At 48.2% G+C, this 24,355-nt stretch overlaps 1 protein-coding gene across 17 annotated transcripts in view; it reads right to left on the minus strand.

The window, feature by feature from the left end:
- BOC (BOC cell adhesion associated, oncogene regulated) overlaps positions 1-23,275 on the minus strand; it is a 78,735-nt gene extending 55,460 nt beyond the window's left edge. For 7 of the 17 annotated variants that reach the window (XM_086406187.1, XM_086406124.1, XM_086406109.1 and 4 more), the window contains exons 1-2: positions 22,819-23,240; positions 18,642-18,733 (exon numbers count right to left, since the gene is read on the minus strand). The gene's annotated coding sequence lies outside the window, so the exon portion shown is untranslated. Of the gene's footprint in view, positions 1-1,370; positions 1,487-15,151; positions 15,172-18,641; positions 18,734-22,257; positions 22,324-22,818 lie in introns of those variants that run through there. The other 10 variants (XM_086406147.1, XM_086406073.1, XM_086406143.1 and 7 more) reach the window with 7 other exon arrangements.
- Positions 23,276-24,355: the final 1,080 nt, after the last annotated feature.

The following is a 24,355-nucleotide window of genomic DNA, read 5'->3' on the forward strand; positions in this document are numbered from 1 at the left end:
ACTGACTTGACCACATTACTCTTTTTTCTCAGAGTACCATTAGTGAGGAGAATTTCATCAAATACACTTTGGGAAATGTTGGCCTAAGAGGTTCCTGGAGAATATCCCAAAAGCAATTTGTAAAACAGCATCCCATGTTGGTAATTTTTAAAAATCACATGTGAATACGTGGTGCACAGCTATTTGGGTTGTCACAGGATAAGGTCAGGAGACACTTAAATGTTAACATCAGTTGTTTCTGAGGAGTAGGAGATTTGCACTTTTTATGTTAAACACTTCAGAAACATTCAAAGTGGATACATAGTTATCACTTTTGTAATTAAAAAGATAAATTAAAAATAAAACTGTCCCCAAATATCACATCATCACTGAAAATTTATCCTCCCCCAGGCCTGGGACCTCATTTCCTAACAACTCCTTGGGCTATAAAATATTGCTTTTTGCTCCATGATCACAACTACAGAGTATCCTACATTCATTTCTAAAGTCAATTCCTTTGGCTTGTAAAGAACCTCTCCCCAAATTCCAGGATTCTGTTGCTTCCACACAAGATGGACAAGTATTTTGGAAAAAATGAAAACACATTTAATATTCTTTTGACAACCTGCACAAACCTGAAATTTACTTTGTTTAGTAAGTTATATAAAATATCCATCAAGCACTTAGTTTGCTGAAATTACGATGCTGGGCATATTAACATTTAAAGATCGCCTTTCTTTTTTCCTGCTAAATCACTAATTTCCTAATTTAACTGATTTGTAAACGTAATTAAAAGTCATCCTGATTTAGCGAATGTAACACACCAGGTTCTATCGCAATATGCTGCTGCTAAGTCGCTTCAGTTGTGTCCAACTCTGTGCGACCCCATAGACGGCAGCCCACCAGGCTCCCCCGTCCCTGGGATTCTCCAGGCAAGAACACTGGAGTGGGTTGCCATTTCCTTCTCCAATCGCAATATGAGATTACAGCAAATATTCAGAATCGGAAGAAATATTCAATCAGCATAAAAGAGTATACGACAATTTGTTGAGTTACTATGTGTGAGACAATGTGCACATATTATCTTGTCTAACCTCTACCTCTGTGAAGTGGAAGTATTAGCCACTCAGTCATGTCTGATTCTTGGTGACCCCATGAACTATAGTCTGCCAGGCTCCTCTGTCCATGGAATTCTCCAGGCAAGAATACTGGAGTGGGTTGCTACTTCCTTCTCCAGGAGATCTTCACGACCCAGGGATAGAACCTGTGTCTCCTGCATTGGCAGGCAGATTCTTTACCGTATGAGCCACCAGGGGGATCTACCTCTGTGAAGGAGGTAGTATTGTCATCCCCATTCTACAGATGCAGCAACTGAGGCTTAGAGAACTTACACATCTTGCTCAAGGAAAGGTTGAGCCAAGCCAAGGTTATCTACTTCCTCTGCCTGCTGGTCTTGGAGTCCTTGATAGACTCAAGCAGGCAAACCAGAAAAGGAAATTGAGGAAGCCTGAAAAAAACAAACCCAAAATCAGTCTGGATTGGAGTCATGCACTAGCCACCATGTTTCAGGAGGGATTGGTTCAACAGGTCCCACAATGCACTCTGCAGTCAGTTTCTGAAGATGCACTGTCCCCCACCCCATCTGAGTCAGTCCTGAGGTCTGAGCACCTCAATCCCATCCAAAAGTTGGCAGCAGCCCACTGAGTCTGGATCCAAGTAATATGCACCAGCATGTGGCAAGAGACAATAAAATTCTTCCGTTTCTTAATCTGGCCTCTCTCATCTTCCTTCTGTTCTTACACAATAACCATAAGACTGGAGGTTCCCAACGCTGGCTGCGTAGAACAATCATACAGGGACACTAAATCACATCAATGCCTGAGCGGCACCTCAGGCAAATTCAGTAAGAACCTGTGGAGGTGGGGCCCAGGCGTCAGCATTTTCAGACCTCTCTCCTGGAAACTGTAATGTGCAACCAGGGTTGGGAACCGTTGGGAGTCTCTGCCATGGATGTGCGGGTCACTGGGGCAATGAAGGGCTTCCAGAAATGCCCTGGCTGCACTGGACGCCATGGTTGAAATTGTGGAATCGTGTGCTTTGTATAAAGATGTTCCCTGATGTATTATTTTTAGAGAAATTTTTGCCATTTTTAAAGCTAAAATTTTTTTTTATTCTACAAATTAAATATCTTAATATATTTTAATGAATAAAACATTTTCTCACTGTTTCTCTCAGATCTCTCCAGATATTTTCTGGACTTTAAGATTCCTAGTTTTCTCCTCTTCCCACATAAATAAAAACCCAAAAGGAGACCACCATTGCAAAGAGCATCTGCTTTGGGGGCCAAGACAACTTCCATGGTAGCAGATACTCCAACAGGTCCCTGGGCCATAGTCATCTCTGGTGGGGCCACCCCCACTTTGAGGGGCAGGGAGGTTAGCAAGGAGACTAGCAGTTTTCCAAGCATATGCACGTGTTAGCATTTGCACAGGAAAACCTGAAATGCCATTCCCTTAACAAACTCAGAACAGTCTCAGGGGCTCACAGACCACCAGGAAGTGGAACAGGTGTGGGCCATCTAGGGGACCCACACCCACTTGACACCAGAGCGCACCAGAGGGCCTTGGCTCCCCAGGAACTGGCTTTCTGACATCCCAAAGGGCTAACAACTTAGCCTTCCCCAAGGAATGGATTTTCAGTTTGGCCCCTGCGGGGAAGGAGACAGCTCCCCACCCCCACCTTAGAGATGTGGGTCCCACCCCACCCCTCCCCATCTGTGGTCCTCCCACTCCAGGAATGAAGCTGCTGCTGCCCGGCATATACCCAGACTGGTTTCATCTCCTTCCAAATTCATTTTGTGTCTTAACTTCTGCCAAGAATAAAAATTGAAACACTCACATACACATCATGCGTGTATGGGAGGGGAGGACAGAGCTGGAAGTTTAAACTGAAAAAGACCAGGCGGGGAAGGGGAGGGGTAGGTCACTGATGAAAGCCAGGGCTTGAGACCTCCCTGGGGTCTGTGTGGGCCTGGAACACCCTTGCCTGAGTCCCCTGTTGGTAAACACCCAGGGTCACGCCTCTAGTGGCTCCAATACCCGTTTCACACCACCCCACCCCTGCCCAGGGGGGCCAGAGAGCAGCTGAGCTGCGCAGCACTCCACAGGCCAGAAGCAGACTCTGGTCCTCAAACTTGGACGGGCCGGCTTCTTGCCAACTCCCCAATGAATAAAACAGTGCTTCTGAGCCCTGGTGGTGCAGGCGGCTTGCAGACTGCTTGTGGCCACCCAGAAAAACGGGGCTGGAGCTGGAGTCGCCATGCTTAGACTCCTATCCCCTGACACTCTGGCCTGCAGACGCCTGAACCTGGGGGCCAGGCAGAGCTCCAATCCAGCTCTCTCCTTTTTCTCTTGCTGCTGACTTCTTCCTTCTGGGCAAAACCAGGAGCCCCTGTACTATAGAACAATCACACCTGATCCTTCACCCATTCATGATCCCCCAGGGTTCAGATAACAGCCCCTGACTCAACTTGGTGGCTCAAATGGTAAAGAATCTGCCTGCAAGGCAGGAAACCCAGGTTCAGTCCCTGGGTGAGGAAGATCCCCTGGAGAAGGGAATGCAACCCACTCCAGTATTCTTGCCTGGACAATCCAGGCAGAGGAGCTTGGAGGGCTACAGTCCATGGAGGTCACAAACAGTCAGACACGACTAACACTTTCACTCACTTTATGCTAAGTCACTTCAGTCGTGTCCGACTCTGTGCGACCCCATATATGGCAGCCCACCAGGTTCCCCCGTCCCTGGGATTTACTCAACTCTAAACCCCATCATACTGTTCATACCGTTCATGGGGTTCTCAAGGCACACCGGGTCGTCGGCCCACCTCTGCGATCTCTGCTGCGGCGGAAGAGGTGGTCGGGGAAGTAGGTACCTTTGGCTGACCTCCTGAGGTCAGGGGCAGTAACGAGAGGAGTTACCCCGCGTCTGAGGTCGGGGGGGGCAGCCAAGAGGGGATACCCAGTGTCTGAGGTCAGGGGCAGCGACGAGAAGAGTTACCCCACGTCCAAGGTCAGGGGCAGCGACGAGAGGAGTTACCCCTCGTCGGAGGTCAGGGGCAGCGGCTGGGAGGAGATACCCCATGCCCCCACGCCAGAGGCCAAGGGCTGCTGCCGGGAGGAGCAACCCCTCGCCCGAGGCCAGGGGCGGTGGCCGGGAGGACCAACCCCACGTCCAAGGAGGAGCTATCCCACGTTGAAGGTCAGGAAAGGCAGCAGTGAGGAGATACCCCTCGTCCAAGGTAAGGAGCAATGGCTGCGCTCTGCTGTAGCAGCCGTGAAGAGATACCCCACACCCAAGGTAAGAGAAACCCAAGTAAGATGGTAGGTGTTGCAAGAGGGCATCAGAGGGCAAACACACTGAAACCATACTCACAGAAAACTAGTCAATCTAATCACACTAGGACCACAGCCTTGTCTAACTCAATGAAACTAAGCCATGCCTGTGGGGCAACCCAAGATGGGCGGGTCATGGTGGAGAGATCTGACAGAATGTGGTCCACTGGAGAAGGGAATGGCAAACCACTTCAGTATTCTTGCCTTGAGAACCCCATAAACAGTATGAAAAGCCAAAATGATAGGATACTGAAAGAGAAACTCCCCAGGTCAGTAGGTGACCCATATGCTACTGGAGATCAGTGGAGAAATAACTCCAGAAAGAATGAAGGGATGGAGCCAAAGCAAAAAGAATACCCAGCTGTGGATGTGACTGGTGATAGAAGCAAGGTCCGATGCTGTAAAGAGCAATATTGCATAGGAACCTGGAATGTCAGGTCCATGAATCAAGGCAAACTGGAAGTGGTCAAACAAGAGATGGCAAGAGTGAATGTCGACATTCTAGGAATCAGCGAACTGAAATGGTCTGGAATGGGTGAATTTAACTCAGATGACCATTATATCTACTACTGCGGGCAGGAATCCCTCAGAAGAAATGGAGTGGCCATCATAGTCAACAAAAGAGTCCAAAATGCAGTTCGTTTCCAAGTTATCTCTGTTCGTTTCCAAGGCAAACCATTCAATATCACAGTAATCCAAGTCTATGCCCCAACCAGTAACGCTGAAGAAGCTGAAGTTGAACGGTTCTATGAAGACTTACAAGACCTTTTAGAACTAACACCCAAAAAAGATGTCCTTTTTATTATAGGGGACTGGAAAGCAAAAGTAGGAAGTCAAGAAACACCTTGACTAACAGGCAAATTTGGCCTTGGAATACGGAATGAAGCAGGGCAAAGACTAATAGAGTTTTGCCAAGAAAACGCACTGGTCATAACAAACACTCTCTTCCAACAACACAAGAGAAGACTCTATGCATGGACATCACCAGATGGTCAACACCAAAATCAGATTGATTATATTCTTTGCAGCCAAAGATGGAGAAACTCTATACAGTCAGCAAAAACAAGACCAGGAGCTGACTGTGGCTCAGATCGTGAACTCCTTATTGCCAAATTCAGACTTAAATTGAAGAAAGTAGGGAAAACCACTAGACCATTCAGGTATGACCTAAATCAAATCCCTTATGATTATACAGTGGAAGTGAGAAATAGATTTAAGGGTCTAGATCTGATAGAGTGCCTGATGAACTATGGAATGAGGTTCGTGACATTGTACAGGAGACAGGGATCAAGACCATCCTCATGGAAAAGAAATGCAAAAAAGCAAAATGGCTGTCTGGGGAGGCCTACAAATACCTGTGAAAAGAAGAGAAGCAAAGAGCAAAGGAGAAAAGGAAAGATATAAACATCTGAATGCAGAGTTCCAAAGAATAGCAAGAAGAGATAAGAAAGCCTTCTTCAGCGATCAATGCAAAGAAATAGAGGAAAACAACAGAATGGGAAAGACTAGGGATCTCTTCAAGAAAATCAGAGATACCAAACGAACATTTCATGCAAAGATGGGCTTGATGAAGGACAGAAATGGTATGGACCTAACAGAAGCAGAAGATATTAAGAAGAGATGGCAAGAATACACAGAAGAACTGTACAAAAAAAAATCTTCACGACCCAGATACTCATGATAGTGTGATCACTGACCTAGAGCCAGACATCCTGGAATGTGAAGTCAAGTGGGCCTTAGAAAGCATCACTGCGAACAAAGCTAGTGGAGGTGATGGAATTCCAGTTGAGCTATTCCAAATCCTGAAAGATGATGCCCTGAAAGTACTGCACTCAATATGCCAGCAAATTTGGAAAACTCAGCAGTGGCCACAGAACTGGAAAAGGTCAGTTTTCATTCCAATCCCAAAGAAAGGCAATGCCAAAGAATGCTCAAACTACTGCACAATTGCACTCATCTCACACTCTAGTAAAGTAATGCTCAAAATTCTCCAAGCCAGGCTTCAGCAATATGTGAACCGGGAACTTCCTGATGTTCAAGCTGGTTTTAGAAAAGGCAGAGGAACCAGAGATCAAATTGCCAACATCCGCTGGATCATGGAAAAAGCAAGAGAGTTCCAGAAAAGCATCTATTTCTGCTTTATTGACTATGCCAAAGCCTTTGACTGTGTGGATCACAATAAACTGTGGAAAATTCTTCAAGAGATGGGAATACCAGACCACCTGACCTGCCTCTTGAGAAACCTATATGCAGGTCAGGAAGCAACAGTTAGAACTGGACGTGGAACAACAGACTGGTTCCAAATAGGAAAAGGAGTTCGTCAAGGCTGTATATTGTCACCCTGTTTATTTAACTTATATGCAGAGTACATCATGAGAAACGCTCGACTGGAAGAAACACAAGCTGGAATCAAGATTGCCAGGAGAAATATCAATAACCTCAGATATGCAGATGACACCACCCTTATGGCAGAAAGTGAAGAGGAACTCAAAAGCCTCTTGATGAAAGTGAAAGAGGAGAGTGAAAAAGTTGGCTTAAAGCTCAACATTCAGAAAACGAAGATCATGGCATCCAGTCCCATCACTTCATGGGAAATAGATGGGGAAACAGTGGAAACAGTGGCAGACTTTATTTTTCTGGGCTCCAAAATAGCTGCAGATGGTGATTGCAGCCATGAAATTAAAAGACGCTTACTCCTTGGAAGGAAAGTTATGACCAACCTAGATAGCATGTTCAAAAGCAGAGACATTACTTTGCCAACAAAGGTTCGTCTAGTCAAGGCTATGGTTTTTCCTGTAGTCATGTATGGATGTGAGAGTTGGACTGTGAAGAAGGCTGAGTGCCGAAGAATTGATGCTTTTGAACTGTGGTGTTGGAGAAGACTCTTGAGAGTCCCTTGGACTGCAAGGAGATCCAACCAGTCCATTCTGAAGGAGATCAGCCCTGGGATTTCTTTGGAAGGAATGATGCTAAAGCTGAAACTCCAGTACTTTGGCCACCTCATGCGAAGAGTTGACTCATTGGAAAAGACTCTGATGCTGGGAGGGATTGGGGGCAAGAGGAGAAGGGGACGACAGAGGATGAGATGGCTGGATGGCATCACTGACTCCATGGACGTGAGTCTGAGTGAACTCCAGGAGTTGATGATGGACAGGGAGGCCTGGCGTGCTGCGATTCATGGGGTCGCAAAGAGTCAGACAGGACTGATCGACTGATCTGATCTGAAACCCCATCAACTGCCCTCTTTCCTCCCCAAATGGTGAACTAAGTACTCACATCACTTACAATGTCCGGATGGAACACATCCTGACTTATACAACCCCTTCCTTACACAAGGCAACATGTATTGATTGCTTATCAGTCAACATGTGTTGAGTGCGCATTCAGTATTAAGCTCTGTGGATCCAAAGATAAAGTCCAAGCTTTCTCTAAGAACTCAGCATCTGGTAAAGGAGACACACAAACATCTCAGAGCAGCATGGAGCAACTGAGACTCAAACCCGAGTGCCCTGGACTGGTGTTCTTTCCTTTACATGCCCTTATTAGGAGGGCATGGGGAGACTGGATCACACACTGCTTTTGGAACGGGGACCCTTGTGGTTGCCCTATCTGCCCACAGGGCAGAATAATGAGAACAAAGATTAAAAAAAAAACAAAACAAACCTCTTCTGTTTGTCTTGAAAATTGTTGCATCTGGATGATGGGTACACGGGGTTCATGATTCTCTTCTTTCTGCTCTTGTGTATTGAGTTTTTAAATAATACTAAAACTTGCTTTTTCTATAGGATGACTAGATCAAGATTGTCCCAAACCTTCTCAGTTCTTCACCAACTTCCAGGACACCCTTCCCCTGCTGTCCCCCTTATCACCTCAATTAAGCCAAACAGCACTGTCAGGCAGGTTTCCACGAGCATCCAAGTTCCAGTAATGGAGGGCAGTATACCCCTCTTCAGTCTTCAAAGGCTCCCCAGTGTTGGGCCAAAGAGGCAGTCCCACTCCTTTCTTGGGAAAGAATTATAAACCAGCAGCTTATCTCAAAAGCCAAAGTAGTAATAATCATGATGGCAATAATGGTGACATCTAGCACCCCTTCTGACTCAAGAGCTCTTCCAACAAGAGAAGGTAGATAATGCGGTTCAATGACCTCTTGCTTGGATTTGGGAAATATTCAGAGTCTGGGTTTTAAGCATCTTAAGGGCCCCAGGCATGGTGCTCAATAATCTGTTGGCTGATCAATTGAAAGGCCATTCTTAAATGGTTAAGAACATGTCTTTGGGGCCATGTGGAAGATGCCTGGAGGCACAAATAGCGCTGCTCTCAACAAGGTTTACTGCTGGGTCTTTGGAGAAGCAGCTCAGTGCAAAACCTCAGTGACTGAAGGGAGGCTGGATGAAGAGGGCATCGTGAGTTTCAGAGGGTGGGAGACAGGTCAGAACCCCCCGCCCAGGGAAGGGTCTCACACCTCATCTTGACTGAGTTTCAAAGAAACAAAGCCTCACTCTCATTACCCCGTCTGGACCATGGGCGTCAGTGCCAGCACTTTGATTAGCCTCCTTGTGTGGGGAAAATGAGTTCTGTCTGCCTATCATGGTGGGTCGGGCTGGTCCTCTTACCTCCTGACTTTGAAAGCTGTAGAACTCAGCAGTTCAAGAGCCACCCTATTCCGCGGCCATGGAGACTTTGTTGAGAGAGGGGAGGATGGCAGTGGTAAGTAAAATTGGGACCCTGCCCTAGTTCCCACAGGCTTTTTTCTGGAGAGAAACTGCAATAGAGGACTCAGACCGCCCTGGAGACTTCCTTCCACCAGCATTCACTGGAGCCTCACGTGGCGAGGCCCACACCACACCTTCCGGCATAACCTACTCTAACAGGGACCATGCCATGGGGAGGTCCTGGCATGGCCCCCACAGTACAGAATGCCATTCCTTGTGCTAAAGGGTGTGTTTTAAAATATCACAAGATATTTATAAACTCAGTGCTTTTGAGATTTTTTTTTCACCAAAAAATCAGGGGGGAAAAAAGCCCCCCGCACCCCGCCAAATGCTTTGTCAGATCATGTATTTATCTTTCGGTTTAGCAGATAAGGCCCCTGCCTGGCTGCACCTACAGAAGCTGGTCTGGGATACAGCATCAGGGCTCTCGCTGTACCTCCCAGGGGGACAGCATGTGAGGGGGTGACTCAGGAGTGAAGGCTGGATTTGGTAGGAAACAGGTCTCACCCTGGAGAAGGCGATGGCACCCCACTCCAGTACTCTTGCCTGGAAAATCCCATGGATGGAGGAGCCTGGTAGGCTGCAGTCCATGGGGTCGAGAAGAGTCGGACACGACTGAGCGACTTCACTTTCACTTTTCACTTTCATGCATTGGAGAAGGAAATGGCAACCCACTCCAGTGTTCTTGCCTGGAGAATCCCAGGGACAGGGAAGCCTGGTGGGCTTCCATCTATTGGGTCGCACAGAGTCGGACACAATTGAAGCAACTTAGCAGCAGTAGCAGCAGGTCTCACCCTCACGTGTTTACCAGTTTCCTGTCCTCAGCCTCCACAGGCAAACTGAGACAAGGGCCAAGCCTCCCATGTGTCAATGGTCAATAATCAGTTATAGCCTTCCAGGCGCTGGAGGGAGACCCAAGAAGACAAGAGGGGGCAGGGCGCACCACCCTGATTCCCAAACAACAAAAGCAAGAACAGCTTGTCTGTAGAGAATTCATCTCTGAAGAGTTTCAGGAGCACTAAACTCACTGGAAAAGACTCTGATGCTGGGAGGGATTGGGGGCAGGAGGAGAAGGGGACAACAGAGGATGAGATGGCTGGATGGCATCACCGACTCAATGGACGTGAGTGTGAGTGAACTCCGGCAGTTGGTGATAGACAGGGAGGCCTGGCATGCTGCCATTCATGGGGTCGCAAAGAGTTGGACACGACTGAGCGACTGAACTGAACTGAACTGAAACGCTCCACTACACTAGTGTTCACCCTCTTGGTAACAAACCTGGACAAGTACTATTAGTCTCCACTTCCACGGGGTACAAGTAGGAAGAACACTGAATGGCAGGCTGCAGATGGGAGGGTGGGCTCAGCAAAGAGCAAGCCAGAGGAGGAGGTGGGAAGAATTGAGGTCACGGGCGTGGAGTTTCTACAGTGTGAGAGCTGACTTTCCGAGGCCATGTCTTCTTTTTCCTGTGTACTGAATTCTGAGGCACCTGCCTGGTGTCCTTTGAAGTGAGAAGGTACCAGCTGGCTTTGGCTCTGTGTGTACTCCACACCGGGAGCAATGAAAGCTGGGGTCTGAGTTTCAGTCCCTGCTCCCCAGGGTTGGCTCCCTCTCCATTTACCCCTGCCTGGTTAGTAGTTTTCAGCCTGGTTCAACCAGATGGCCCAGGGGCCCCATTCATACGCACTGCCCTTTCCTCTGTGGTCCTGAGGCGGAGCAGGGTTGGAAGAGCCCCTTTCTCTGCTCCTGTTATAAAATCCATCATTACCCCCATCCCCAGAGAGCCTTGCTATCAAGTGACTGGTGAGGACACTGAAAACTGGGGTTCCTGCCACCACACTCCCAAGACATCCTCATTTGCTTTTGAGGGTGACTGCAGAACGAAGCACCTCTTGGCAGGGAAAATGCTTTCGCTCAGTTTTGTGCCGGATCATTCTTCCTCCTGAACGACCAAAAACCAGCCCCGGTGCTGGATCCCCCTCAGGACTCGGCAGACACGCTGGGGCTGGGGCAGCGCCCTCAGAGGCCGAGGGAGCTGTGGGGCTGCCGGATGAGGTGTGAAGGAGTGCGGCCTGCCCTGCTTGCCCCGGAGGGTCACTTCCCCGCGGCTCCTCCGAAGCTCCAGCGCAAGTAAAACAAACTCCTGAGAAGGAAGTCAAACAGCCTGATGCAGGCTCCTCCTGTCTCTCTACTTAAGAGTGGGACGGAAGGTCTGCTCAGCTGATATTTCCAGATGTGGAACCAAAACACAGGCAGCAACTGACAGCTTCCCAGCCTGGGCTGAACTCCAGTAGCACCAGCGCCAGGCTGTTCCGTGGGCAACGACAGAGCGGCAGCACTGTAGACCCCTGGGTTCTGCGCAGGTGGTCTCAGCACCGGCTGTGAGCCCGCCCTTCATCAGCACCTTGTACCCCAGATGGATGGGGTAGGAGGGGCGCATGTTCAGAGAAGGCCATGCTTAAAAATGACTGAAGGAGATGGCTAAGTGAAAGAAGCCAGTCTGGACTACATGTCCTTGTGATGCCAACTACAAGACATTCTGGAAATGAGCTACGAAGACTGTAGAAAGCGCAGTGGTTACCAGCAATTGGGAGAGAAAAGGAAGGAAGGCCAAAGAGGTGGAGCACAGGGGATTTTTAGGCAGGAAAAACTATTATTCTGTCTGACACCGTAATAATGGTGGACATGTGTCATTATGCATTTGTCAAAACCATACATTGTATACCAAAAAATGAGTCTCAATGTAAACTATGGACTTTAATAATGATGTGTCAACACTGACTCATCAATTGTAACAAATGCATTACACCAATGTAAGATGTTAGTAATAGGAGCAATTGGCGGGAGTTGAGGGTATGTGGCAACTCCCTGTAATTTTCACTTAATTTTTTATTATTAACCTAAACCGCTTTTTATTTTTTTTAAGGCTATTAATTTCTTCTTAAGTTAAAAAAATCTGGAGGGGAAGCCCTGGACCATTCCCAGCTCCCTGAGATGCTGTAGATGTTGGGTCTAGGGATCTCAGTAGTGTAATTTCTCAAGCACATTTATTGTCAGCATGAGACCTCTTGGGATACTAGTCCCTATTTTTACTCTTCCTTAATTTCTAAATCTAGAACCAAGTCAGAAATGACTAAGATGAAGTCAGATCTACCCCCTCATGGGCAGACATCCAAACCTGCTCTTCCTTGCACTTGCAGGCTGTCAACTCTGCCACTGCAGAGACCATGCCTGCTTCCTCTGTGCCTAGCAGAGGGCCTGACTCCCACCAGGCCCCCACGTGTAGGGAACCGAACTACTCTCAAATTCATCCTGTGCTCCTCACGTCACAGATGCAACAGGCTAGGGTTAGGGTATGTGGAGGGCGTGATGGTGTGTGGAGTTTTCTCTGAATACAACAACAGAGAGTGCTGAGCAGAGAAGTGACCTCGCCTGGCTCCTCTTTTGCAAGCTGACACTGACTTTTCTATGAAGGATAGACTATGGGCAGGGAGGTCAGGGGTGAGTGAGGCAGGGAGAACACTTAGGAAGATATCCCAACAGACAAGGTAAGCAAATGTTGATGGAAGACAAGAATGGTGTGAAGTTGCAGGATTCTAAATACATCTTAGAAGCAAAGCCAAGATCATTTGCCAACTTACAGCGGAGTATGAGAGAAAGAACAGAGTCAAAGGGGACGCTCAAGTCTGGGGCCTAACCAGTAGAATGCAATGTGCTGAATCAGGGAAGAGGCAAAGGAGAGGCTGGGTGGAAGCTGTTTCCTCAGTGACCAGGCCTGAGGACTGGTATAGACGGGTACACCTGGGCTGGGGCCTTGCCCCATTGTGGACTCCTCACTTTCACCATCTTCTCATTCCCTCATCACTATATAGCCTTGAGCCAGTGGGGTTCTATGGGGTCCCATGGGGTTCAGTACATCATCTACCTACTCATCTTCCCAGCTGCCCCATCCAGCAAGAACACTTCTTCCAATCTGTTTTTGTTTCCTTTCTTATTAACAGCCACCTTCTGTGAACGTTCACAGTGCATTTTGTGTGCTGTATATGCAGTATCTTGCTGCCTTTTTGCAACCACTTTAAGAACCTAGGTTTTCAGAGTTTAGGTGACTAGCCCAGCAACTGGCAAAGTCAGGTACAAACCTGAGCCTGTCTGGTCCCAAAGCTCATCCTTAAACAGGATGCCACTCAGTCTCCAACCTGGAAATGGCCCCAGAAACACTGCTGACTCCTGCAAATATCATCTTTCTTCTGCACCTCTGTCTAATACGATTCACTCCAAGCCTCTGTTCTCTCAGGTGGGGTCCCCCTGACACTCCTCAGACTCCTCTGTTCCTTCCTCTCTCAGGATCTTCTTGACATGAAATCTTTTCTTCTCTCAACTCCTGCTAGATCCTGAGACCTTCACTGTCTTTTCCCACAAGAGAGGGAAAAGCAGCTTGTCTGGCAACAGGACCTAACTGCCTTCAGTTCAGGCCCCCACTCTTAGAAAACAAATACACTCATATGTGGAATCTATTTTTAAAAAAGGTACAAATGAACTTATTTACAAAACAGAAGTAGAGTCACAGACACAGAAAACACATTTATGGTTACCAGGGGATAAGGGGGAAAGGGGGAAGTTGGGAGACTGGGATTGATACATGTACACTATATACAAAGCGGGCTTCCCTGGTGGCTCAGATGGTAAGGAATCTGCCTGCAATAGAGGAGTTCCAGGATCTATCTCTGGGTCAGAAAGAGTCCCTGGAGAAGGGAATGACTACCCACTGCAATATTCTTGCCTGGAGAATCCCATGGACATAGAAGCATGGTGCGCTACAGTCCACAGGGTCGCCAAGAGTTGGATGCAACTGAGCGACTAAGCATATATATAAAAGATACTTAATAAGAACCTACTATATAGCACAGGGAACTCTTACTCAATACTTTGTAATGGCCAACATGGGAAAAGAATTAATTCACTTTGCTAAGTCACTTCAGTTGTGTCCGACTCTGTGTGACCCCATAGATGGCAGACCACCAGGCTCCCCCGTCCCAGGGATTCTCTAGGCAAGAACACTGGAGTGAGTTGCCATTTCCTTCTCCAATGGATGAAAGTGAAAAGTGAAAGTGAAGTCGCTCAGTCGTGTCCGACTCTCAGTGACCCCATGGATTGCAGCCTACCAGGCTCCTCCATCCATGGGATTTTCCAGGCAAGAGTACTGGAGTGGGGTGCCATTAACTAATACAATACTGCAAATCAACTTTGAAAATTGTGTTGAAAGTGTTAGTTGCTCAGTCATGTCCAATTCTTTGTGAACCCAGGGGCTTTGTGACTCCATGATCACCAGCCAGTCCATGGAATTCTCCAGGAAAGAATACTGGAGTCGGCTGCCATTCCCTTCTCCAGGGGATGTTCCTGATCCAGGGATCAAACTCAGGTCTCCTGCATTGCAGGCTGATTCTTTACCGTCTAAGCCACCAGGGAAGTCCACTATGCTAAATCAACTATACTCCAATAAAAAATAAAAGAAAACAAAACAAAACAAACATAGCCACAGAAGCAGACACAGCCCTTGGCCCAGACTCTGACCTCTGCCTGTGCCCTCAAGTGTCTTTTCTCTTAACTCATCTTGGGTGAGCATAGATGCCAGAGGCTTTTAGGTGAGTAGAACCTTCTGCATCAAAAGCGTTCCTTTGTGCATTTCTCTGCATCCTTATAGAGCCCCGAGAAGGCACCTTGTAAGGATGAGGTAATAAAGGCTCAGAGTTCCCACGATTTCCTCTTGGTTATCCAACTAGTTGGTCACATAATTATATCTTAAACCCAGGTGTCCTGAACCCCATCCCCGCACCTCCCCATACACACACACACACATAAAGCCAGAACATCCTGGCTTCAGATTTTCCACATTTGTTACAGAAAAACAAGGAACCGAGGGCAACTGCAGGCTCATCACAGGCAAATCTCCCAGCTCTCTGAAGCCAGTAGGGAGAGTCAGTTTCACTCTGCAGGTAACAGCCTGTAGAATTCTTTCTGCTGACTGCTCTGTGAGTATTTGCCTGGCAGGTACCATCTCCTGTCAGTTACCTGTCTGTTAAAGTTGCTACTTCCTTCCCCAGGGTATTTTTCTGCACAAGCTGCCACTTCTGACCAGGAAAAGTATCTGCTGGGCAAAACTCCTTTCCCCCTTCACCCCACCGAGGCCCAGAGGGCCTACTTGATCAGACTTGCAGAGATCCGAGGAGCCCGTGGATTCAGCTGGCACCTGCAGTGGAAGCAGAGACTCAGACAGCCAGTTCAGATAATGTCCCAGAGGGAGAAAAGCCGGGAGACACATTCCAAGAAGAGACCCAAGAGAGCAGCAGCTTTCAGCACTGCCTGAGGAGCTGGACCTCAGCTGGGTCTCAGGACCCGGCTCCCCTCATGCCTCGACTGCTGCGAAGCCAGTTGGGACCTTTCATTTGTGGCCCCAGTTTTCAATTCCTGTCTCTTAAGGCAAGTCTCACAAAGGCCGCCACCTGCCCCTTGCACTTTGTTAGCTACAAAAGAAACAGTTTTCCCAAGCTAAGAGAGCTCTGCTTAGAGAGAGTGATTGTCTGGATACTTTTTTTTTTTTCTTCTCAAAGCCTGAGTTTTGGAGTTAGCAGCCCAGCCGTGCAATCTTGGCTCTGCCAGTTACCAGCTGTGAGACCGCAACAGGTCTCTACAGTCATTTAGGCTTCAGCTCCCTTATCTGCCGAGTAGGATCATGCTGCCCATCTTCACAGGACTGCTGGGGGTTGCGGGACAGTGCTCACAGGACTGTGCTCACAGGACTCAGCACAGCACCCTGGTGCGCAGCAGGTCTCACTAAATGGCAGGTCTTGTTCTCCACATCACCAGAAGGAGGATGGAGGCAGGCAAGGCTGCCTCTTTGGCTCTGGGATCTGCCAGTCTCAGCCTGCCCTTGAGGTCCATAGATGATTCCCCGAATGGGGAATGTTTCTTCCCTCTTGCCCTGAAGGAAGGGCGCCTGCTGCTCACGTTTGCTCGCCCTCTTAAGGGAGCATCTCCACAAGTACGCAACGCTTTGTTTGTAAAATCAGGGGAACAAAGATGAACTCCATCAGAATACTGCCTTCAGCAACCTGTTCCGTTCTTTTCACCCACACTCAAGACCTCTGTGGTGTCTCAGTGACAGGGAATTGGCTGCCAACCTTCTTGTTCCCCGTTGGGTAGGAGAGCTGAGCTCCCCACCCCTACTCTCTTCCATTGTTGAAGACCACCCAGTGAAACGTGCTGGCAAGCTGCCACCGTCCAGGCAGGCGAAAGCCGGGCCTGATTCCCCAGCCCGCGCCTCTGGAACAGAAGCCTACAGAACACAAGGCACCTGACTGTGGGGCTTTCACCTGGCGCTGATGCGGTCGTCTCGACGATGAGACCACCAACGCCGTCCAGGAAGAGCTGCAGGTGACTGCTTGGCAGGCCTGCGCAATGGAAGAGCCATTAGACTCTACCTCTTGGCTGTGACACAGCGGATTTTTATGTAACTTGTTCACTACAAAACATCTATTCATAATGACAGAAGTAAACAGTCATGAATTTCCATCACTCAATGGTCTCACTTGCAAAAGCAGGTACTGTGTTGACTGACTACATGACGAAATCCTCCTCACGTGAGCACAGGTGTGTAAAAAAGTACACGCTCCCGTCACACTTCTGTGGGATGATAGTCATCAGACTGAAAAGTGGGGGAGATGCTTTGTGAAGTAATTAAGAGCAACTTCTGCTTTCACAGAAAAGTAATAAACTCAGAACCCCCAAATTTTCCTCTCCAATTAACTGTGACCCACACCTAATAAACCTGCTGGGATTGTAATGTTAGGTAAGTTCAGGCTAGTAAACCCACTTGGCTGGGACTATTCTGGAAAAATATTGGCAGGCCAGGAAAAGTGAGGGAGTTGTCCCTTTAAGAGTCCAATTTCAGCCAGGCCTGGGCAAGGGAACCTCCAAGGTCAGCTGGTTCCACACACCCTCCTCCTCTTACCTGGAGCTCCCATCCTGTCTAAGCTACCTCTTAGCAGTCAAGGAGGGTCCTGGGCAAATGGAGAGCCCAGGAACTTATCTGTGTCCCTAAAATAAACATCTCCTCACTTCCTACTCTGGGAATGACTTTGGAACTAAGCAAAGCTACCCTAGACAGTAGAACAAAGGGCAAACAAAACTGAAAAGTGAAAAGATGAATTCAGGCACATGTTTCTGCTAAAATCTGCACATTCACAGCTAAAATCTGATGGGATGAGAAAGAAAAGACAATCGTGTGTTTCTCCTTTGCCCCCTGAAAGCTATCAGTCACTGCTTTTAGAACATGGTCAAAGACTCACATTTCTGAGATTCTGTATTCAATGCAGAGATTCCAGTTTTTAACTTTACTAAAATTAAAAAAAAAAAAAAAAACAACTCCGAACTTGAAATATCCTGTCTTGAGAATTCTTCAAAAAAAAAAAAAAAAAGAATTCTTCAGCCTATTATCCTCTGAGGAAAAGTACATTTGCAGGAAGGATGTTTATGTCCTGCCAGCCCCACCTTGACTTCTAGGACAGCCTGAGATACTAGCTCTCCCCACTCAAGAAGCCTTGCTTCACGATCCAGCCCAAGAACTTTCACACTGGAGTCTGCATTGCTGTGCCTGCATGTCCCTTCCCTGCAGTCATGGAATTCTGGAAGGTGCGGGCTCTGGTATTAGTCCGGGCATTCAATAAAAAACGTGTTGAAAGGATGAAGGCTACAACCGACACACGAGTCATCACCCTCATCTTGTCCACTGCTGTGTCCAAACTCAGTTTGGAGGCGCAGAAGCATTTCTTTGCCGTATTTTCTGCTGCTCAGCTCCTTTTAGATGATTTTTTAAAAAATTCAACCCATATTATGTACTTTCCTGTTATTAACCAGGAGAAGTAGTTGAGACTTTTCTCAACATTTTCTCTGGCAAGCAAGGTAAGTTGATTGTGAATCACTGGCTCTCATCTTTCTCCTGTGATTTCAAAACTCTTACTGCCCAATAACTCTGTCCCAAACATCAAAGACCTTCTTTGAAGATAAGGCCAAATTCTCCATTAGGAAAAGACAAACTATTTCCTAACTTAATTTTAGAAGATGGAATAAAGATGGAAGATGGAACGACATGGAATCCCTCTAGGTTTTGTGAGATAAACACTGCCCGGTACACCAGACCAGAAGGCATTTGCTGTAATACCATTGGTAGATGCATGAACACAGGGCTTTCCTCATCCACACCCAAGCAGGACTTTTCCACAGCAGTGTGACTCCAAATCCATAGTAAATGGTTTACATCCAACAGGTTGAACAGAATTTGGCTCAGGAAAGGAGAGTCCACTTGGTCACCCGAGGGAAAAGAAGCTCTGACTACAAGAGTATCTGAGCTGAACCAACCTGTTTTGTCAAGATTCCACTGAAAACTGGACCCTTCCAATACTGAAAGGTGAGAAACAGTCTATCCTCACGTGGCAACACAAACTATGAAAATATGACCGACCCAAGCAGCCAGACATATTAGACTGTGGGCAGAAAAGCTCACCTGCTTCTTCTATTTCATCGCTGACAGCCTCGGACAGTGTGAATGTTGACAAGCCTTCATGGGTCATGGGTTCCAGGAAGTTTGTTCTGCGCCTGAGGAAAAAGAAAGTGTCTCAAACAAAATAAACAAACACTTTGAAAGTATTTGCTTTTTATAAGGTGCATTGCTATAAACCAGACTAATTCCTTATTAATCCATTTTACAAATAAGAACACGGAGAAAAGGCAGTTTTTTCTAAATCATAGGCTTCCTTACATCTCCAGGTACCTGGCCCTTTGCTAGAAATGGAATAAACAATGGATGAAGAACAAGGATTACATTGAAAGCAGTCATTGATCTTACAAAACCATTACCGTTTTCACCAATATTTACCAAATATCTGTTAAGAACACACTATGAGCAGCCCTCATACAAAGTAAGGTGGGCTAACGGGGAAGGGGTTGGGGGTGGAAGGGCAGCAGGTGAGGAATGACCCCCACACACAGCAAAATCAAGGGTCATCTCACAGATGGGTCAGGCTGGAGTAGAAGGGTTCTATCAAGGTAATCATCATGAGACACAGCCACATGTGACAGGGCTAAGAAATTTAGATTGTAAACTTAGAGTGATGATTTGTTTATGGGACTGATGAAGGATGGGTGGTGGCGGGTGGTGGCAGGGGGTGGGCATGCAGGGGCATTGGGTAGACAGTGGGGAGTCCAGCCATATGTCAGCACAACTGTCCAGGGCATGCAGAAGCATGGTGGTAGCAGGAAAGGAAAAGACGGTGGGATGGAAGGATAAAGGGAAGGGCAGGAGAGACCGGCAAGCTTAGGGAGGAGCTGACAGTAGTGATGGAGACACAGGAATCGATCGGTTCGGTGGATGGAGTCAGCGTGAATAGAGTCCACAGCACAGCCAGGGCTCCCATCCAAGTTTCCTAATCCTCAGGGCAGTGCCACTTGAGATGGATCCTTTAAGCCTTACTTCCTGATTCCACCTCCCCTTCTCTACCCATTTCCAACCCTGAGGGCTCCAAGGAGGCTAGAGCCCAATTTATGAAGGCTTTTTGTAAACATGGATTTCTAGATTAAAAACAAACACCATCTTCCATCGCACCCTCCAGCCCCAAACATTTGATTCAGCCTCATAAATGAAAATATTACATGTAAAGGCTCCATGTGGGAGCACTTTCAGCATTTAGCTTGTTCCCAGCAATAGCAAAGGGGACATACCTGTTCTCTACGAGCCTTTGGTCAAAAGTATAGAGACACTTCAGGCCTGTCTGACTACAGAGTCTACACTTTTATTGCAGCTATGTGAAAAGTCTGTATGCACATGGATGAACAGAAACAGTTGTGTTATAGTACAGGCATATGAGTAATTTTAAAACACATTTTATTATTAGTAGATGCTTGTACAATAAATAAAAATGGGGGGGGTAGTATTTTGGAGAACCATCCTTTGACTAAGAAAGCCTATTCAGGGACAAACAAGCTCCCAGTCTGGGTGGGGTCCGATATACTAGAAACGCCTGCTAAATGGCTTGCTGAATCAAAGCATGGAGATGACAAGAAGTTCCATATGTTAAAGTAAATACATTTTAAAAACTGTAATGAATCACTTGCATTTCTCTCCCTCCCCAATTCCCATTCCTACGCCCACCTTATTTTCCTAGATAGCAAGGAGGCTTGGAATTTGGAGGAAAGAAAGCAAACTCCCAATGTACAATATCTCCTGGTGCCAGGTTAATACTTTCTTACTCAGAGGTCAGAAAATACTGGAAGCAATTATCTGGTACACTTGTATCCTCTTCAGCTTCTTCCCACTTGGTTAAAAGATACGGAAGAAAAAACTCTTATTTCTTAACCATCCTGGGGACTTTGTCAAAAGCTGAACTCAGATCCCCAGGGTCCCATGGAAGACTATGACCACCAGGTTCATGTCTCACCATCCCAGCTTATACCCTGGGGATCCCTGGCAAAGTCCACTGAATTATTCCACGAGTAAAATCTCTTATTCCTTCTTAGGGTATGGAAACCACAGGTAAGCTGCTGAAGAGAACTAGAAGCCCAAACATTTGAAAGAGCATTTCAAAGAAAGGAAAATTTCTGGACCCATTTGGAGGAGGGTAAAGAATATAAATTACCCTCTTAACACAAGTTGACCAACCAATCAACAGCTAAGCAGGGTGCTCTCTGTTCCCCCCTTTCCCATCCCAGCTGTGGTCAAGGAACCAACTATCCTGGCTTCTATCAACTTCCTCTCCCCAGTAAAGCCAACGCTGTGGCTTGGGCGATTTCTCCTGAGAAAATGTGTCTTGTAATGTTACTCTTCTGAGATCTCTTAACAGAGGATGAACAAGACAGTGTCTCAACCCTCAGCTTTTATAGGTGTAGACGGCTTCCAGCTTTTTAAAGAGCCAAGCTCTGAGCAATAAGTGTGGGCAGGAAATGTCAGCAAAGCAGCAACTCCTACTTCTTTCATTTTCCATACACTCACTCAAACACTCATGCCGCAGGAAAACCGTAACTCCAGTGCTGTTCCCCCACCTCCCCCCATCTCCGTCCCAGGGACCCCAAGGTGCTTCAGGATTACCATGGGAACCTTCTGGGTTTCAATTATGAAACCATTAAAAAGTACCAATTATAAGACCTCAGAAACGTTCCTGGGAAACCTGTTACACACCTCAAAATGGTCAAACTCTTGCCTCAGATTCACTTTGAGTTCAGAAAACAGGTCACACAGATGTTTGGGAGCCTGAGCCCCCACCTTAGTCCAAGGAGACTGTTTCATGCTGCCCTTGAGAAAATGAAGACTGATTTATTGGCTATATCCAAAGGGATGACAAACCATGACAGGGCTGGGCTGCCTGCAGGCCCAATTGTGGAATAAATCAGAAATGTGTGTGCATTCAAGAATTTTGAAAATTTCATTCATTCACCGGCCAATGTTCGCCAAGTTCTGGGTAACAAAGATCTAGGTGATGAATGTGAGCTGGGTACAGGGCACCTGGAGGTGGCACAAGGGCCTGAAACCAAAACATACTTTTCACTCAGTTCATTCAAAGAGGTAACTCCGGGTCAAAAACTTATTGGAACCCATCTGAGCTTGCTGAGAAGGGATGGGGGAGCGGCAGAATACCCCACCACACCCAGAAAGTGCCTGTTTAGGATTGCTGGTGTGTGGTTTGGGTATTCTTAGCTCTACTGCCACATCTCTGGAGGCACACAACCTTCCAAGCAACCCTGCCACTGTAACCCCATCCCCAAAACAAAACCAAGCAAACAAATCCCCAGGGCTCCTTAATCTCCTCCAGTTCTCTCCCCACCCCCCAACCCCCAATTCTCCTACCATCTGGAAGAGCAAACGAACACTGGCATCCTGAAAGTTAAGCAGAGCCTTCAAAAATCCAGGAGAAAATTCTTCTTGGGTTTCCTGCCCTTCCCCACAGCCCCTTCCCACTTGTTCCAAGGGATCATTTCCCCACCTCTCACAGTTACACAAACAAACCCCCGCAAGAGCACAACCCCAGGAGGACGTTGTACTAGAAAACACACATACACACACACACACATTTGACCGCACGCTGCTCCAAGCCCACAGACACCTCTGAACACCCCCACTTCAGCCTCACCCCTTCCACCTTTCCAGCGGGGTATGTTTTCCTGGCGCTGTTTTACTCCCAGTCCGTTCAGTCTATCTAAAAAAAAAAAAATTTTTTTTTAAACGCCAAGACGGTAAACTCCGACCCCACTAAGAGGCCAAAGGGGCGTGCGATAGTTTTGTGTATTTGCAGGCTTCATGTGGGCTTCTCCCCACGGCCCTGCTGCGCTCTGAGCCTGGAACTGGTGTCAACCTTCGGGGGAAGTTTGGGAGGCTGTCCCGGCCCTTCTCCCACAAGGGAAGCTTCCGGGAATGATCAGCCAGACCGTGCCCGCAGGGAACGAGACGCAGCGCTCCCGGGCCCGGAGACGGCAGCCCGGCACCCCGCAGCCAGCCTGGGCCGCAGCCCCCCGCCGGAGCCCGCGGGCAGAGCGCTCGGACCGCTCCCGCCGCCGGCGCGTCCCCATCAGCCACCCGCCGGCGCTTCCTCGGCATCGCTCGGCCTGCGGCCGCCAACCCGCCCCCTCCCCTCCCCAAACCAACAAACACAACTTTTTATGAAAAGAAAACAAACTTCAGCGACGTGACTCACCTCTGGTGCAGCCGGCTCCTAGGAAGGGCGAGCCGGGGTCCGGGGGCCAGCGCCGTGGGCGCGGAGAGAGCCACACAGCCCGGGGCCGCAAGGACACACAACCCGCTCAGTGACACCCAGGGACACACAAAACAGGAGGACGGCCGCAGTGGGAGCAACAAAGGAGCCTCGGACGGAGAAGTTGCCGGCCGGAGAGGGGGGGGCGCGTGCGGGCGCGTGTGGCTGCGGCGGGCGTGAGTGTGAGTGTGTGCGCGCGTGTGTGAGTGTACGCTCGCGGCAGCTGACACGGGCGGGCCGGGGCTCAGGGTCCCCGCGGCAGGGAGCTGCGGCCGCGGCGGTGGCAGCAGGAGGACAAGGCAGGGAACGCCGCGCCCTGCGCACCCCGTCCCTCCATATGGAAGAAGCTTTTTTGGATGACTGAACTCGCAAACAATTCCTTCTTTTGCTTCTCCTGCCTAGGAGCCTCCCATTACCGCGCGCGGGGGAGGGGGAGCAGAGGAGGCGGGGAGGAGGGGAGGAGCAAAGTGGAGCCAAGAAAGTCTTGGAAAGGAAGCTGGAAGAAAAAAAGTCTCCCCAAACTCACTTTTTCTCCTAATACTCATTTTCCTTCTGTTGCGCCTGAATCCCGTGCTTTCCCCCAACTTCTCTTTCTTTCCCATGCCAAAAGCAAAGTCTTCTAACTTTCTCCCACACCCACGGCTCCCCTGAACCCCCACTTTCTCTTTAGCTTCACCTCAGACCCTAGCTCGCCTACACTTATCCTCTCCCCTCGCCTGTCTCTTCTCCCCAGGTCTTTTTATGATACCCATCCCCGCCCTTCTTAATGGTCTCCTTCATTCTGCAAACAAACGATTGCATAAATCATTAAAAGTAGACTTTGTTATTAAATGCTCCCCTACCCTCTACCCCCAAATGGGGCAGCAGCTGTCAAGAAAATTATAGGGAAACCGAAGCCCCAGTGCTACCTCCCTTGACCTACCCGGTGGGTCGGGGGAGAGAGAGTTTGCCGCGTCCTCGGTTTACAGCGCCCTGCCCTGACCTCCATTCATCATCCCAGGGTGGAAGCTTGAGGAAAAGGATGAGAGAGCTGAGGTCAGGGAGGGGGAGCGGCTGCAGAGGAGTTGGTTACCTCCTTGTGTGCGTGTGTTAAGCCCTCCCTTTAGTGTTGGGCAGATAACACTCAGAGTATCAGCTCTCAAACTTGAGCTACATCAGAACCCCCTGTAGGCTTATTGAAACCTTGCTGAGCCCTGCAGTATTTCTGAGGTGGCAGGGTCTGGGGTGGGCCCAAGAATTTGCACTTCTATTAAGTTCTCAGGTGATGCTGATGCTGTGGGTCCTGGGCCACATTTTAAAAACGACTTTTGCAGGGTATTGAGGAGTAAAATATGCTTTGAGTTGGGGCAGATGGGGTCTTCTTAATCTGTAAGGGATGGAACAGAGATCGTGAAGGGTCATCCAGTTCATACCCTTACACTGCAGTTAGAGGAAACCGAAACCCAGAGGGGTTAAGGCAGACATTTGTTCAAAGTGAACC

This window comes from Bos grunniens, chromosome 1 (assembly GCF_055505025.1).
Source record: "Bos grunniens cultivar Pamir isolate PY7600 chromosome 1, Bosgru_T2T1.0, whole genome shotgun sequence".
Classification (NCBI taxonomy): Eukaryota; Metazoa; Chordata; class Mammalia; order Artiodactyla; family Bovidae; genus Bos; species Bos grunniens.